Genomic DNA, 12,071 nt, shown 5'->3' with positions numbered 1-12,071 from the left:
AGCTTCTTCATGCATTTTATACCAATATGACTTACATGGCAGTGCCACAAGTAAGTGGTACTATCATTACTATCTTATATCTTTTGCCATGAAAATGTGTATCACTACGATCGAGATTCAATAAACCATTCCTTTAGGTGCAAGACCATTGAAGGTATTATTCAAATAAAATAGAGTAACCATTATTCTCCTTAAATGAATAACCGTATTGCAACAGACATAATCCAATCATGTCTATGCTCAACGCAAACACCAAATGACAATTATTCAGGTTTAATACTAATCTTGATGGTAGAGGGAGCGTGCGATGTTTGATCACATCAAACTTGGAAACACTTCCAACACGTATCGTCAGCTCACCTTTAGCTAGTCTCCTTTTATCTCGTAGCTTTTATTTCGAGTTACTAACACTTAGCAACCGAACTGGTATCTAATACCCTGGCGCTACTAGGAGTACTAGTAAAGTACACATTAACATAATGTATATCCAATATACTTCTATCGACCTTGCCAGCCTTCTCATCTACCAAGTATCTAGGGTAATTCAGCTCCAGTGATTGTTCCCCTTATTACAGAAGCACTTAGTCTCGGGTTTGGGTTCAACCTTGGGTTTCTTCACTGGTGCAGCAGCTGATTTGCCGTTTCATGAAGTATCCCTTCTTGCCCTTGCCCTTCTTGAAACTAGTGGTTTCACCAACCATCAACAATTGATGCTCCTTCTTGATTTCTACTTTCGCGGTGTCAAACATCACGAATATCTCAAGAATCATCATATCTATCCCTGATTTGTTATAGTTCATCACAAAGCTCTAGCAGCTTGGTGGTAATGACTTTGGAGAAACATCACTATCTCATCTGGAAGATCAACTCCCACTTGATTCAAGTGATTGTTGCACTCAGACAATCTGAGCACAAGCTCAACGATTGAGCTTTTCTCCCTTAGTTTGCAGGTTAAGAAAATCGTCGGAGGTCTTATACCTCTTGACGTGGGCACGAGCCTGAAATCCCAATTTCATCCCTCGAAACATCTCATATGTTCCGCGATGTTTCGAAAAACGTCTTTGGTGCCTAATCTCTAAACCGTTGAACTGAACTATCACGTAGTTATCAAAACATGTATGTCCGATGTTCGCAACATCCACAAACGACGTTTGGGGTTCAGCACACTGAGCGGTGCATTAAGGACATAAGCTTTCTACTGTCCGCATAATCGCTACTTTCAACTTTCAACTATATTTTCTCTAGGAACATATCTAAATAGTGGAACTAAAGCGCGAGCTTACGACATAATTTGCAAAAATCTTTTGACTATGTTCAGGATAATTAAGTTCATCTTATGAACTCCCACTCAGATAGACATCCCTCTGGTCATCTAAGTGATTACATGATCCGAGTCAACTAGGCCGTGTCCGATCATCACGTGAGACGGGCTAGTCATCATCGGTGAACATCTTCATGTTGATCGTATCTACTATACGACTCATGCTCGACCTTTCGGTCTCCGTGTTCCGAGGCCATGTCTGTACATGCTAGGCTCGTCAAGTTAACCCTAAGTGTTTTGCATGTGTAAAACTGTCTTACACCCGTTGTATGTGAACGTAAGGATCTATCACACCCGATCATCACGTGGTGCTTCGAAATGACGAACTGTAGCAACGGTGCACGGTTAGGGGAGAACACTTCTTGAAATTGTTGTAAGGGATCATCTTATTTACTACCGTCGTTCTAAGTAAACAAGATGCATAAACATAATAAACATCACATGCAATTATATAGTAGTGACATGATATGGCCAATATCATATAGCTCCATTGATCTCCATCTTCGGGGCTCCATGATCATCATCGTCACCAGCATGACACCATGATCTCCATCATCATGATCTCCATCATCGTGTCTCCATGAAGTTGTCTCGCCAACTTATTACTTCTACTACTATGGCTACCGGTTAGCAATAAAGTAAAGTAATTACATGGCGTTGTTTAATGACACGCAGGTCATACAATAAATTTAAGACAACTCCTATGGCTCCTGCCGGTTGTCATACTCATCGACATGCAAGTCGTGAATCCTATTACAAGAACATGATCAATCTCATACATCACATATCATTCATCACATTCTTCTTGGCCATATCACATCACAAAGCATACCCTACAAAAACAAGTTAGACGTCCTCTAATTGTTGTTTGCATGTTTTACGTGGCTGCTATGGGTTTCTAGCAAGAACGTTTCTTACCTACGCAAAACCACAACGTGATATGCCAATTGCTATTTACCCTTCATAAGGACCCTTTTCATCGAATCCGTTCCGACTAAAGTGGGAGAGACTGGCACCCGCTAGCCACCTTATGCACCAAGTGCATGTCAGTCGGTGGAACCTGTCTCACGTAAGAGTACGTGTAAGGTCGGTCCGGGCCGCTTCATCCCACAATACCGTCGAAACAAGATTGGACTAGTAACGGTAAGCATATTGAACAAAATCAACGCCCACAACTACTTTGTGTTCTACTCGTGCAAAGAATCTACGCAATAGACCTAGCTCATGATGCCACTGTTGGGGAACGTAGCAGAAATTCAAAATTTTCCTACGTGTCACCAAGATCTATCTATGGAGAAACCAGCAACGAGTGGAAGGAGAGTGCATCTACATACCCTTGTAGATCTCTAAGCGGAAGCGTTCAAGAGAACGGGGTTGAAGGAGTCGTACTCGTCGTGATCCAAATCACCGGAGATCCTAGTGCCGAACGGACGGCACCTCCGCATTTAACACACGTACAGCCCGGTGATGTCTCCCACGCCTTGATCCAGGAAGGAGAGAGGGAGAGGCTGAGGAAGACTCCATCCAGCAGCAGCACAACAGCGTGGTGGTGGTGGAGGAGCGTGGCAATCCTGCAGGGCTTCGCCAAGCACCTGCGGGAGAGGAGGAGGTGTCACGGGAGGGAGGGAGGCGCCAGGGCTTCAGGTATGGCTGCCCTCCCTCCCCTCCACTATATATATGGGCAAGGGAGAGGGGGGAGGCGCAGCCTTGCCCCTTCCTCCAAGGAAGGGGTGCGGCCAAGAGGGGGGGAGGAGTCCATCCTCACCAAGGCACCTCGGAGGTGCCTTCCCCTTTTAGGACTCTCCCCTCCCCAAGTCTTCTTGGCGCATGGGCCTCTTGGGGCTGGTGCCCTTGGCCCATATAGGCCAAGGCGCACCCCCTACAGCCCATGTGGCCCCCCTGTGGCAGGTGGACCCCCGGTGGACCCCCGGACCCCTTTCGGCACTCCCGGTACAATACCGATAAAGTGCGAAACTTTTCCGGTGACCAAAACAGGACTTCCCATATATAATTCTTTACCTCCGGACCATTCCGGAACTCCTCGTGGCGTCCGGGATCTCATCCGAGACTCCGAACAACATTCGGTAACCACATACAAACTTCCTTTATAACTCTAGCGTCATCGAACCTTAAGTGTGTAGACCCTACGGGTTCGGGAGACATGTAGACATGACCGAGACGTTCTCCGGTCAATAACCAGCAGCGGGATATGGATACCCATGTTGGCTCCCACATGTTCCACGATGATCTCATCGGATGAACCATGATGTCAAGGACTCAATCGATCCCGTATACAATTCCCTTTGTCTAGCGGTATTGTACTTGCCCGAGATTCAATCGTCGGTATGCCGATACCTTGTTCAATCTCGTTACCGGCAAGTCTCTTTACTCGTTCCGTAACACATCATCCCATGATCAACCCCTTGGTCACATTGTGCACATTATGATGATGTCCTACCGAGTGGGCCCAGAGATACCTCTCCGTTTACACGGAGTGACAAATCCCAGTCTCGATTCGTGCCAACCCAACAGACACTTTCAGAGATACCTGTAGTGCACCTTTATAGCCACCCAGTTACGTTGTGACGTTTGGTACACCCAAAGCATTCCTACGGTATCCGGGAGTTGCACAATCTCATGGTCTAAGGAAAAGATACTTGACATTAGAAAAGCTTTAGCATACGAACTACATGATCTTTGTGCTAGGCTTAGGATTGGGTCTTGTCCATCACATCATTCTCCTAATGATGTGATCCCGTTATCAATGACATCCAATGTCCATGGTCAGGAAACCGTAACCATCTATTGATCAACGAGCTAGTCAACTAGAGGCTTACTAGGGACATGGTGTTGTCTATGTACCCACACATGTATCTGAGTTTCCTATCAATACAATTATAGCATGGATAATAAACGATTATCATGAACAAGGAAATATAATAATAACTAATTTATTATTGCCTCTAGGGCATATTTCCAACAGTAGGCGCGTGAGGAGCTGAGGAATCTGACTGTATTTCCTCAGGCGCAACTGATGCAGTTGCCCTGACTTCTTCATTTTCTTCAGGCACACCACTAGTGGATGCCCTGGCAGTTTCTTCAGATGCTGGAATGGAGTCATCAGCCCTGGAACTAGCATTTTCTTCAGCAGTCTGAAAATCATCAGCGGTGCTGGCATGTTCTTTAGTTTGCTGAGCAGAGGCTTCAGCTTGAGGAATTTCTTGTTGCGATGGTGCTGCAACATTGGTGAACTTCTCAGTCAGTTTAACGAACCTGACTTTGGCTCCTTGCCAATCAGCATAATAAGCATTGAAATCATCGCTGAGGGCTTTGATTTCAGACTGGATCGTGAGGAGTTCATCAAGTGTCATTTTGACAATGTTGTTCTTCAGGAACTTCTCTTTCCTGAACTGAGCCTTCTTGATTTGTCTGGCCTTCTCAAATTTCCATTTCTCTTCAGAGATGAAATGGGTCAGCATGTGACTTTGGCCAGGAGTCAAATGAAAATCAGGCATAGGAGTGTTTGGGTCCTTGTCCAGAGATCAATGTAGTCGAGGATCGCCTTTGGATCCAAAAGCAGTGGCATTGTTGTCCCTTTGGCTCTAGCGTCCCTTTCTTGCCTATCTCTGATGATTTCTGCAAGTTCATCATCATCAGCTTCATCGTCAGATGGCACTTGGAAGGCAACTTGTTTCTTCTTCGGACTAGGCCGAGGACCTCGTCCAGCAGTGGCCTTGGTCTTCAGCGGAGTGGGGCCTGATGAAGAATTTGGTGCAGCTGAGGAACTCGCTGAAACACCAGAGGCAATGGAGATGCCTGCAGTCCTTTGGCATGTGGCCATATGTACAGGTGTTGAGGACTTTGCCGGAGCAACTGAGGACTTTGGAGGAGCAGGAGCAGTGTGAGGCATTGGCCGTGAGGGCTTTGAATATTCTGGCCGAGAGGGCATTGCTGAGGAACTTGGCCGTGAGGGCATAGTTGATGAAGCACTTGGCTTGTGATCAGGCTTCTTTGCCATTGATTTTCTAGGCTTGTCAGAGGCCTTTGTGGCAGCAACAGCAGCAGAGTCTTCATTAAATTTCGTCACTGCTTCTTTGGCTTGTCTTGCCAACTTGGCTTGGCGTTTGGCCCATTCTTCAGGAAAATCCTTTGTATGCGCACCTTGCGCTAATTTTTGTTCTCTTTTCCAAACTTGGCTTCATCAAGTGTGCAATAGTCAACATAGATGTCCTCAGGAATTTCAAATGCAGTCATGACCTCAGGCTTCTTTCCTCCTTTCTGTGGTTTCTTACCGTCTGCCATATTCTTCAGATCAGGAATTTGAACAATCGAATTCTCTGAAGAAGTATGCAACTTTTCTTCGAGGAACGCTGCAAATGAGTTAAGTTGATGAGAACCTAGTGATTTAGCAGCGGACATGAGTACCTCTGAACAGAGTATAGTTGCGAGGAATTTGAAGAGGTCATATGCGTTCTCAAAAGATTTTCAAAATGAACAAGTTTGAGGAATTTGACCAGATGAGTCTTGAAGAATTTCACTAAGCATTCTTTGTCTTAGGTTCCAGAGTTGTATAGATTGAGGATCCACACAATTGAGGAATCTTGAAGATAAATGATGCTTAGAGAAACGAATCAAGAACAGATGACTAGTGAGGTGTTTTGTGTGTGAGGATTTGAAGAATAAAACACCTTTGAAGATTTTCTAGAGAAATTTTGAATCAAAGAGGGCAGTAAAAGTAAATTTTAATTACCCTTGATGACAAACACGACGAACTGAGAAGTGTAGATTTGAAGGTCGTCAGTTCAAATCTTCCACGTCCTAACTTGGCGGAGGAAGACAGCTACGGCGGCGGAGGAGTGAAGATTTCTGTAGCCAGCGCGAGTACGACGGTGAAGAGGTCGAGGCAGTGAAGCTCTTCCTCACCAGCGACAATGGAGTAGTGGCGGCGCTAGGGTTTGAGAAGCTCGAGAGAGAGAGAGAGAGAGAGGTCAAGCGGAGTAAAGGAAGTGAGGAAGGGTGAGGGGGTATTTATAGTTACAGTGAAAAAATGTTTGCCCGAAGATTTAGGACGAACGTGCCCCTGGCCCTTCTCATTCGCTTGACATGTGTCACCCACGTACTGAAGGTGGAGATCGTGTTAGATCGCGGGTGAATAGATAAGTCTATCGTGGGATACGGGACGGTTTGAGCGGCAAAACCGAAAATTTGGATAAGATTAGTTTTAAAGTTCCGTTCGCAATTTCTTCAGCTGACAGGACACAGTGAAGATTTTGAACGAGTTTCAAATAGAACGCACATGAAGAATTTGTGAATAGATTGGGTTGAGTATAGCATAGAGGGGGGAGGGTCCGATCACATTCACTTAGCAGAAAATGCAACTTGAAGAAATAGCCATAAGTGAATGCTGTAGAGGACATAAACCCATATATATATATAGCCAATGAAGAAAACCGACGAAAACAGTGAAGATTTTGCAAAGTTGAAGAATTTGAAAAACTGAGGAATTTCAAAACTGAGGAAAAACTCAAATTGAAGATTTTCAACTTTTGTGGTGGCGTGACCCACCGTATAAGAATGATGATTTCAGACACCGCGTACAATTGTCGTAGGGTTCTGAGAATCAAATTCTTCATTAATTTCTTCACACTTAGAGTGTTATTCTTCATTGATTGAAGAAAAACGTTTCTTCATGTGTTGCACATCTAAGTCATCAATTTTGCATAAGTGTTAGGATGTGTGTCCTTTTCAAAGAACATTCGAAGACTCTAAGATATTTAGCTCACACCGCAACTTGCTAAATCTCTTCCCATCCAAGGGCTTTGTGAACATATCGGCTAGCTGTTCTTCAGTCTTCACATGCTCAATAGAAATGTCGCCTTTCAACACATGATCACGAAGAAAATGATGACGAATCTGAATGTGCTTTGTCTTCGAGTGCTGAACTGGGTTGTGAGCAATCTTGATGGCACTCTCATTGTCACAGTAGAGAGGCACATTCTTCATGTTGATGCCGTAGTCCTTGAGAGTTTGCTTCATCCACAGTAATTGAGCACAGCAAGAACCAGCAGCAATGTACTCAGCTTCAGAAGTAGACAGTGATACGCAGTTCTGTTTCTTCGAGGACCAACAGACCAAAGATCGTCCGAGGAAATGACAAGTGCCAGATGTTGACTTGCGGTCCACACGAGCACCAGCATAGTCAGAGTCAGAATATCCAATGAGATCAAAAGTAGAGCCCTTGGGGTACCATAATCCTAGTGTTGGTGTGTGAGCTAAATATCGAAGAATATGTTTCACAGCCTTATGGTGTGATTCCTTCGGTGTTGCTTGAAATCGGGCACACATGCAAACACTAAGCATTATATCTGGCCTAGATGCACATAAGTACAATAAAGAACCAATCATGGAGCGGTATACCTTGTGATCGAAGTCAATACCATTTTCATCAGTGCATAGATGGTCATTTGTGGGCATAGGAATTTTGACTCCTTTGCAATCTTGCATGCCCAATTTCCTCAGAACTTCCTTGAGGTATTTCTCCTGAGATATGAATATGTCATTGTGCTGTTGACGAATTTGAAGACCTAAAAAGAATTTCAACTCTCCCATCATATACATTTGATATTCTTCACTCATCATATAGGCAAATTCATCATTATAACGTTGGTCAGTACAGCCAAAGATAATATCATCAACGTATATTTGGCACACAAACAGTTCACCATCATAAGATTTAGTAAAGAGAGTAGGGTCGAGTGAACCGGGTGTGAAGCCATTCTTCACGAAGAATTTCTTCAAAGTATCATACCACGCCCGAGGGGCCTGCTTGAGGCCATAGAGGGCCTTGTTGAGTCTGAAGACTTTGTCAGGATTCTTTGGATCTTCAAAACCTGGGGGTTGAGCAACATATACTTCTTCCTCAAGCTTACCATTGAGGAATGCACTTTTCACATCCATTTGTTGTAAGATAATATCATGATGGTTAGCATAAGCAAGTAATATGCGAATAGCCTCAAGTCTAGCAACAGGTGCAAAAGTTTCATCGAAATCAATTCCTTCAACCTGTGTGTAGCCTTGAGCTACAAGTCGTGCCTTATTCTTCACCACAAGGCCGTTTTCATCTTGCTTGTTGCGGTAGATCCACTTTGTGCCGATGATATTATGCTTGCGAGGATCTGGACGTTTGACCAGTTCCCAGACATTATTAAGCTCGAACTGATGTAATTCTTCTTGCATGGCCTGAATCCACTCGGGCTCCAGAAATGCTTCATCTACCTTAGTGGGCTCTGTGATAGAGACAAAAGCATAGTGCCCACAAAAGTTAGATAAATGTGAAGCTTTTGAGAGTGTGAGAGGACCTGGTCCTTCAATGTCATCGATGATCTTTTCAACTTGCACTTCTTTTGCAACGCGAGGATGAGCTGGTTGTCGTTGAGGAATTTGATCAGCATTTTCCTCAGGTACATCAGCTCGATGATCTTCGCGTTCTAGAATGAATTCCTCAGTAGATTCTTCGGTAGGAATGACATCCTCAGTAGCCTTGAACTTGATAGAATCCTCAGGTGCTGGTTCATCTATCACAGAAGGTAGGTGCTCTCTTTGCGAGCCATTAGTTTCATCGAATCGCACATCTACAGTTTCAACAATCTTGTGAAGAGTGATGTTGAAGACTCTGTAGGTGTGCGAGTCCTTTCCATAACCAAGCATAAAACCTTCATGTGCTTTCGGTGCAAATTTAGCATTGTGACGAGGATCTCTAATCCAACATTTAGCACCGAAGACTTTGAAATAACTCACATTGGGTTTCTTGTCAGTGAGGAGTTCATGGCAGTCTTCTTGAAGAATTTGTGAAGATATACTCTGTTGATGATGTGGCACGCGGTATCAATTGCATCAATCCAAAAACGATGAGGCGTTTTGTATTCATCAAGCATAGTGCGAGCCATCTCAATAAGAGTTCTGTTCTTGCGCTCCACGACGCCATTTTGTTGAGGAGTATAAGGAGCAGATAACTCATGAGTAATACCAAGTTCATCAAGATAGTCATTAAGACCGGAATTCTTGAACTCGGTTCCATTGTCACTCCTGATGTGCTTGATCTTCACACCGAAGTTGGTTGAAGCCCTCGAGGAAAATCGTTTGAAGACTTCCTGCACTTCATGTTTGTAAGTAACAATTTGTACCCATGTGTAACGAGAGTAATCATCAACAATAACAAAGCCATATAGAGATGCATCATTAGTCATAGCAGAATAATGATTAGGACTGAAGAGATCCATGTGAAGCAATTCAAATGGTTGAGTGGTGGTCATGATAGTCTTCGCTGGATGCTTGGCCTTAGTCATCTTCCCAGCTTCACATGCACCACACAAGTGATCCTTGAGGAATTTGACATTCTCAATGCCAATGACATGCTTCTTCTTCGCAAAAGTGTGCAAATTCCTCATGCCTGCGTGACCAAGTCGTCGATGCCATAGCCAGCCTTCTGAAGCTTTTGCAAGTAAGCACACGGCAAGTTGTGGTCTTGTAGAGAAATCAACAATGTACAAGTCTCCTCTCCTAAAGCCTTCGAAGACTTTGGAATTGTCAGCTTCCATGATCACAACACAACGATACTTGCCAAAGACAACAACCATATCAAGATCACAAAGCATTGAGACAGACATGAGGTTGTATCCTAAGGACTCGACAAGCATGACTTTGTCCATGTGTCGATCCTTAAAGATCGCAACCTTACCTAGACCCAATACCTGACTTTTGCCTTTGTCAGCGAAGATGATATGCTTCAGATGTGACGGAGTTAAGGGAGCATCCATCAATAGATTCTTGTCACCAGTCATGTGATTTGTACATCCACTATCGAGGACCCACTCATTTGCTTTGGGTTGATCATCCTGCAGATGAATTAGTGCAGCTTACAAACTCATATACTTCATCAGTGAAGAATATGACATCAGTATCATCAGTTCAATTTCATCAAGTAATTTGATCAGATAATCAGTATGAGGACGGGTGAAATGAAAGTTCATTTCATCATGATTCGCCTGCGTCCTTTCAGGCAATGTTCAGGTCTCCAGCAAATTTTTCAGTCGTTTTGAGCACGACTGGAGACCTGACCCTGCATAAGAGATTAGTTCTTTTTCTTCACCACCCACATCTGGAGGGGTGGCAAAGAATTCATCACTCTGTGAGCACCATATGAGAAAGGTGGCATGGACGCCAGTCCACTTCATTTCACATAAGAGGGGTTAGGGTAAGCATATGAATAAGCAGAGAAATTCTTCGAGGACTTGTGAACATAATGATTTGAAGAATAATGCACATATTCGTAGCCCTTAGCTCTACCCTGCGAAACAGAGTTGTTAGCACGATGATGTTCATATGAGGATTTTGATCCTTTTGAGGAATTTGATCCATGTGAGGAATTTGGTCTGTATGAGGACTTGGATCCATATGAAGAATTTGGTCCATATGAAGAGTTTGATCTGGGGTTCCTATTCTTCACTTGTGGTGTCATGAGGACATTCACCTGAAGACTTTCAACATAACTTTTGGGAACCCAGATTTTCTTCATAGGGGAACCATTCCTGCAGTTAGTGCCAACATATCTAGCAAATACTTCACCATTCTGATTTTTGAACAGTTTATAATTGGAGTCAAACGACTCATCAGAAGAATGAGGAGATTCACATGTAAAGCCAAATAAGTTATGTGGATCAACTGGAGGTCCCTTTGCAGCAACCCATGAGGTTTTGGGGTACTGCTCAGGCTTCCAATATGTTCCATCAGCATTGAGTTTCCTCTCAAAGGCAATACCCTCTTTCCTAGGGTTTCTGTTGAGGATCTGCTTTTTAAGCACATCACAAAGAGTCTGATGCCCTTTGAGACTTTTGTACATGCCTGTCATATACAATTCCTTCAGCCCTGCATCGTCAGTGATACTAGCAATGTCCTCAGATGAGGAATTAGTGATAGCAGAGGCAGGTGAAAAATTTGTAACATTTGAAGCATTTGAACATTCAGGTGAAGAATTAGCAGATTCGCGTTCAATGCACTTTAAGCATGGAGGGTCAAATTCTTCCTGAGTAGCGCTGATTTGTTGAGCAACTAATGAGTCGCGCTCCTTCTGAAGATCTTCATAACTCACTCTTAGCTTCTCAAGATCTTGCTTTCTTTGAAGAAGTTCAAGAGAAAGCTTCTCCTGATCTGATAAGAGAGCGTTATGATGACCTTGAAGGTCGTCAAACTTGGAATGGAGTCCCTAAAGACTTTCAGCCAAGGCTTTTGACTGATCCATTTCTTCACCCAACATATCATAGCTTTTATTTAGCATGTTTTGAACCTTTTCCAAGGCCATTTGTTGTTTAGTGGCAATGCAAACAAGTTTGGTATAAATAAGTTCAATATCATCATCAGATCCATCATCATCAGATTCATCGTCACTAGACTCGGACGAGGAACATTCAGTTACCTTGTCACCCTTTGCCATGAGACATGATGCATAAGACGATGATTCCGGTTCGAAAGTCATCGTGTTGAGTGATTCCTTGAAATCCTCAAACCAGGGATCATGACGAGTTCGATGACCTTCATAGACTTCAGAGATTCGGTCCCAGATAAGCTTTGCATTGCAAAGATGCATAATGCGCCTGAATTCATCTCTGGATAGGCAGGAACAGATGATATCCTTCGCCAAGATGTCAAGTCAAGTGTACTTGCGAATATCATCAGCATCCGCCATCTTGCATAG

Source organism: Triticum dicoccoides, chromosome 5B (genome assembly GCF_002162155.2).
Source record: "Triticum dicoccoides isolate Atlit2015 ecotype Zavitan chromosome 5B, WEW_v2.0, whole genome shotgun sequence".
Taxonomy (NCBI): domain Eukaryota; kingdom Viridiplantae; phylum Streptophyta; class Magnoliopsida; order Poales; family Poaceae; genus Triticum; species Triticum dicoccoides.
Note: the sequence above shows the minus strand (reverse complement) of the source record.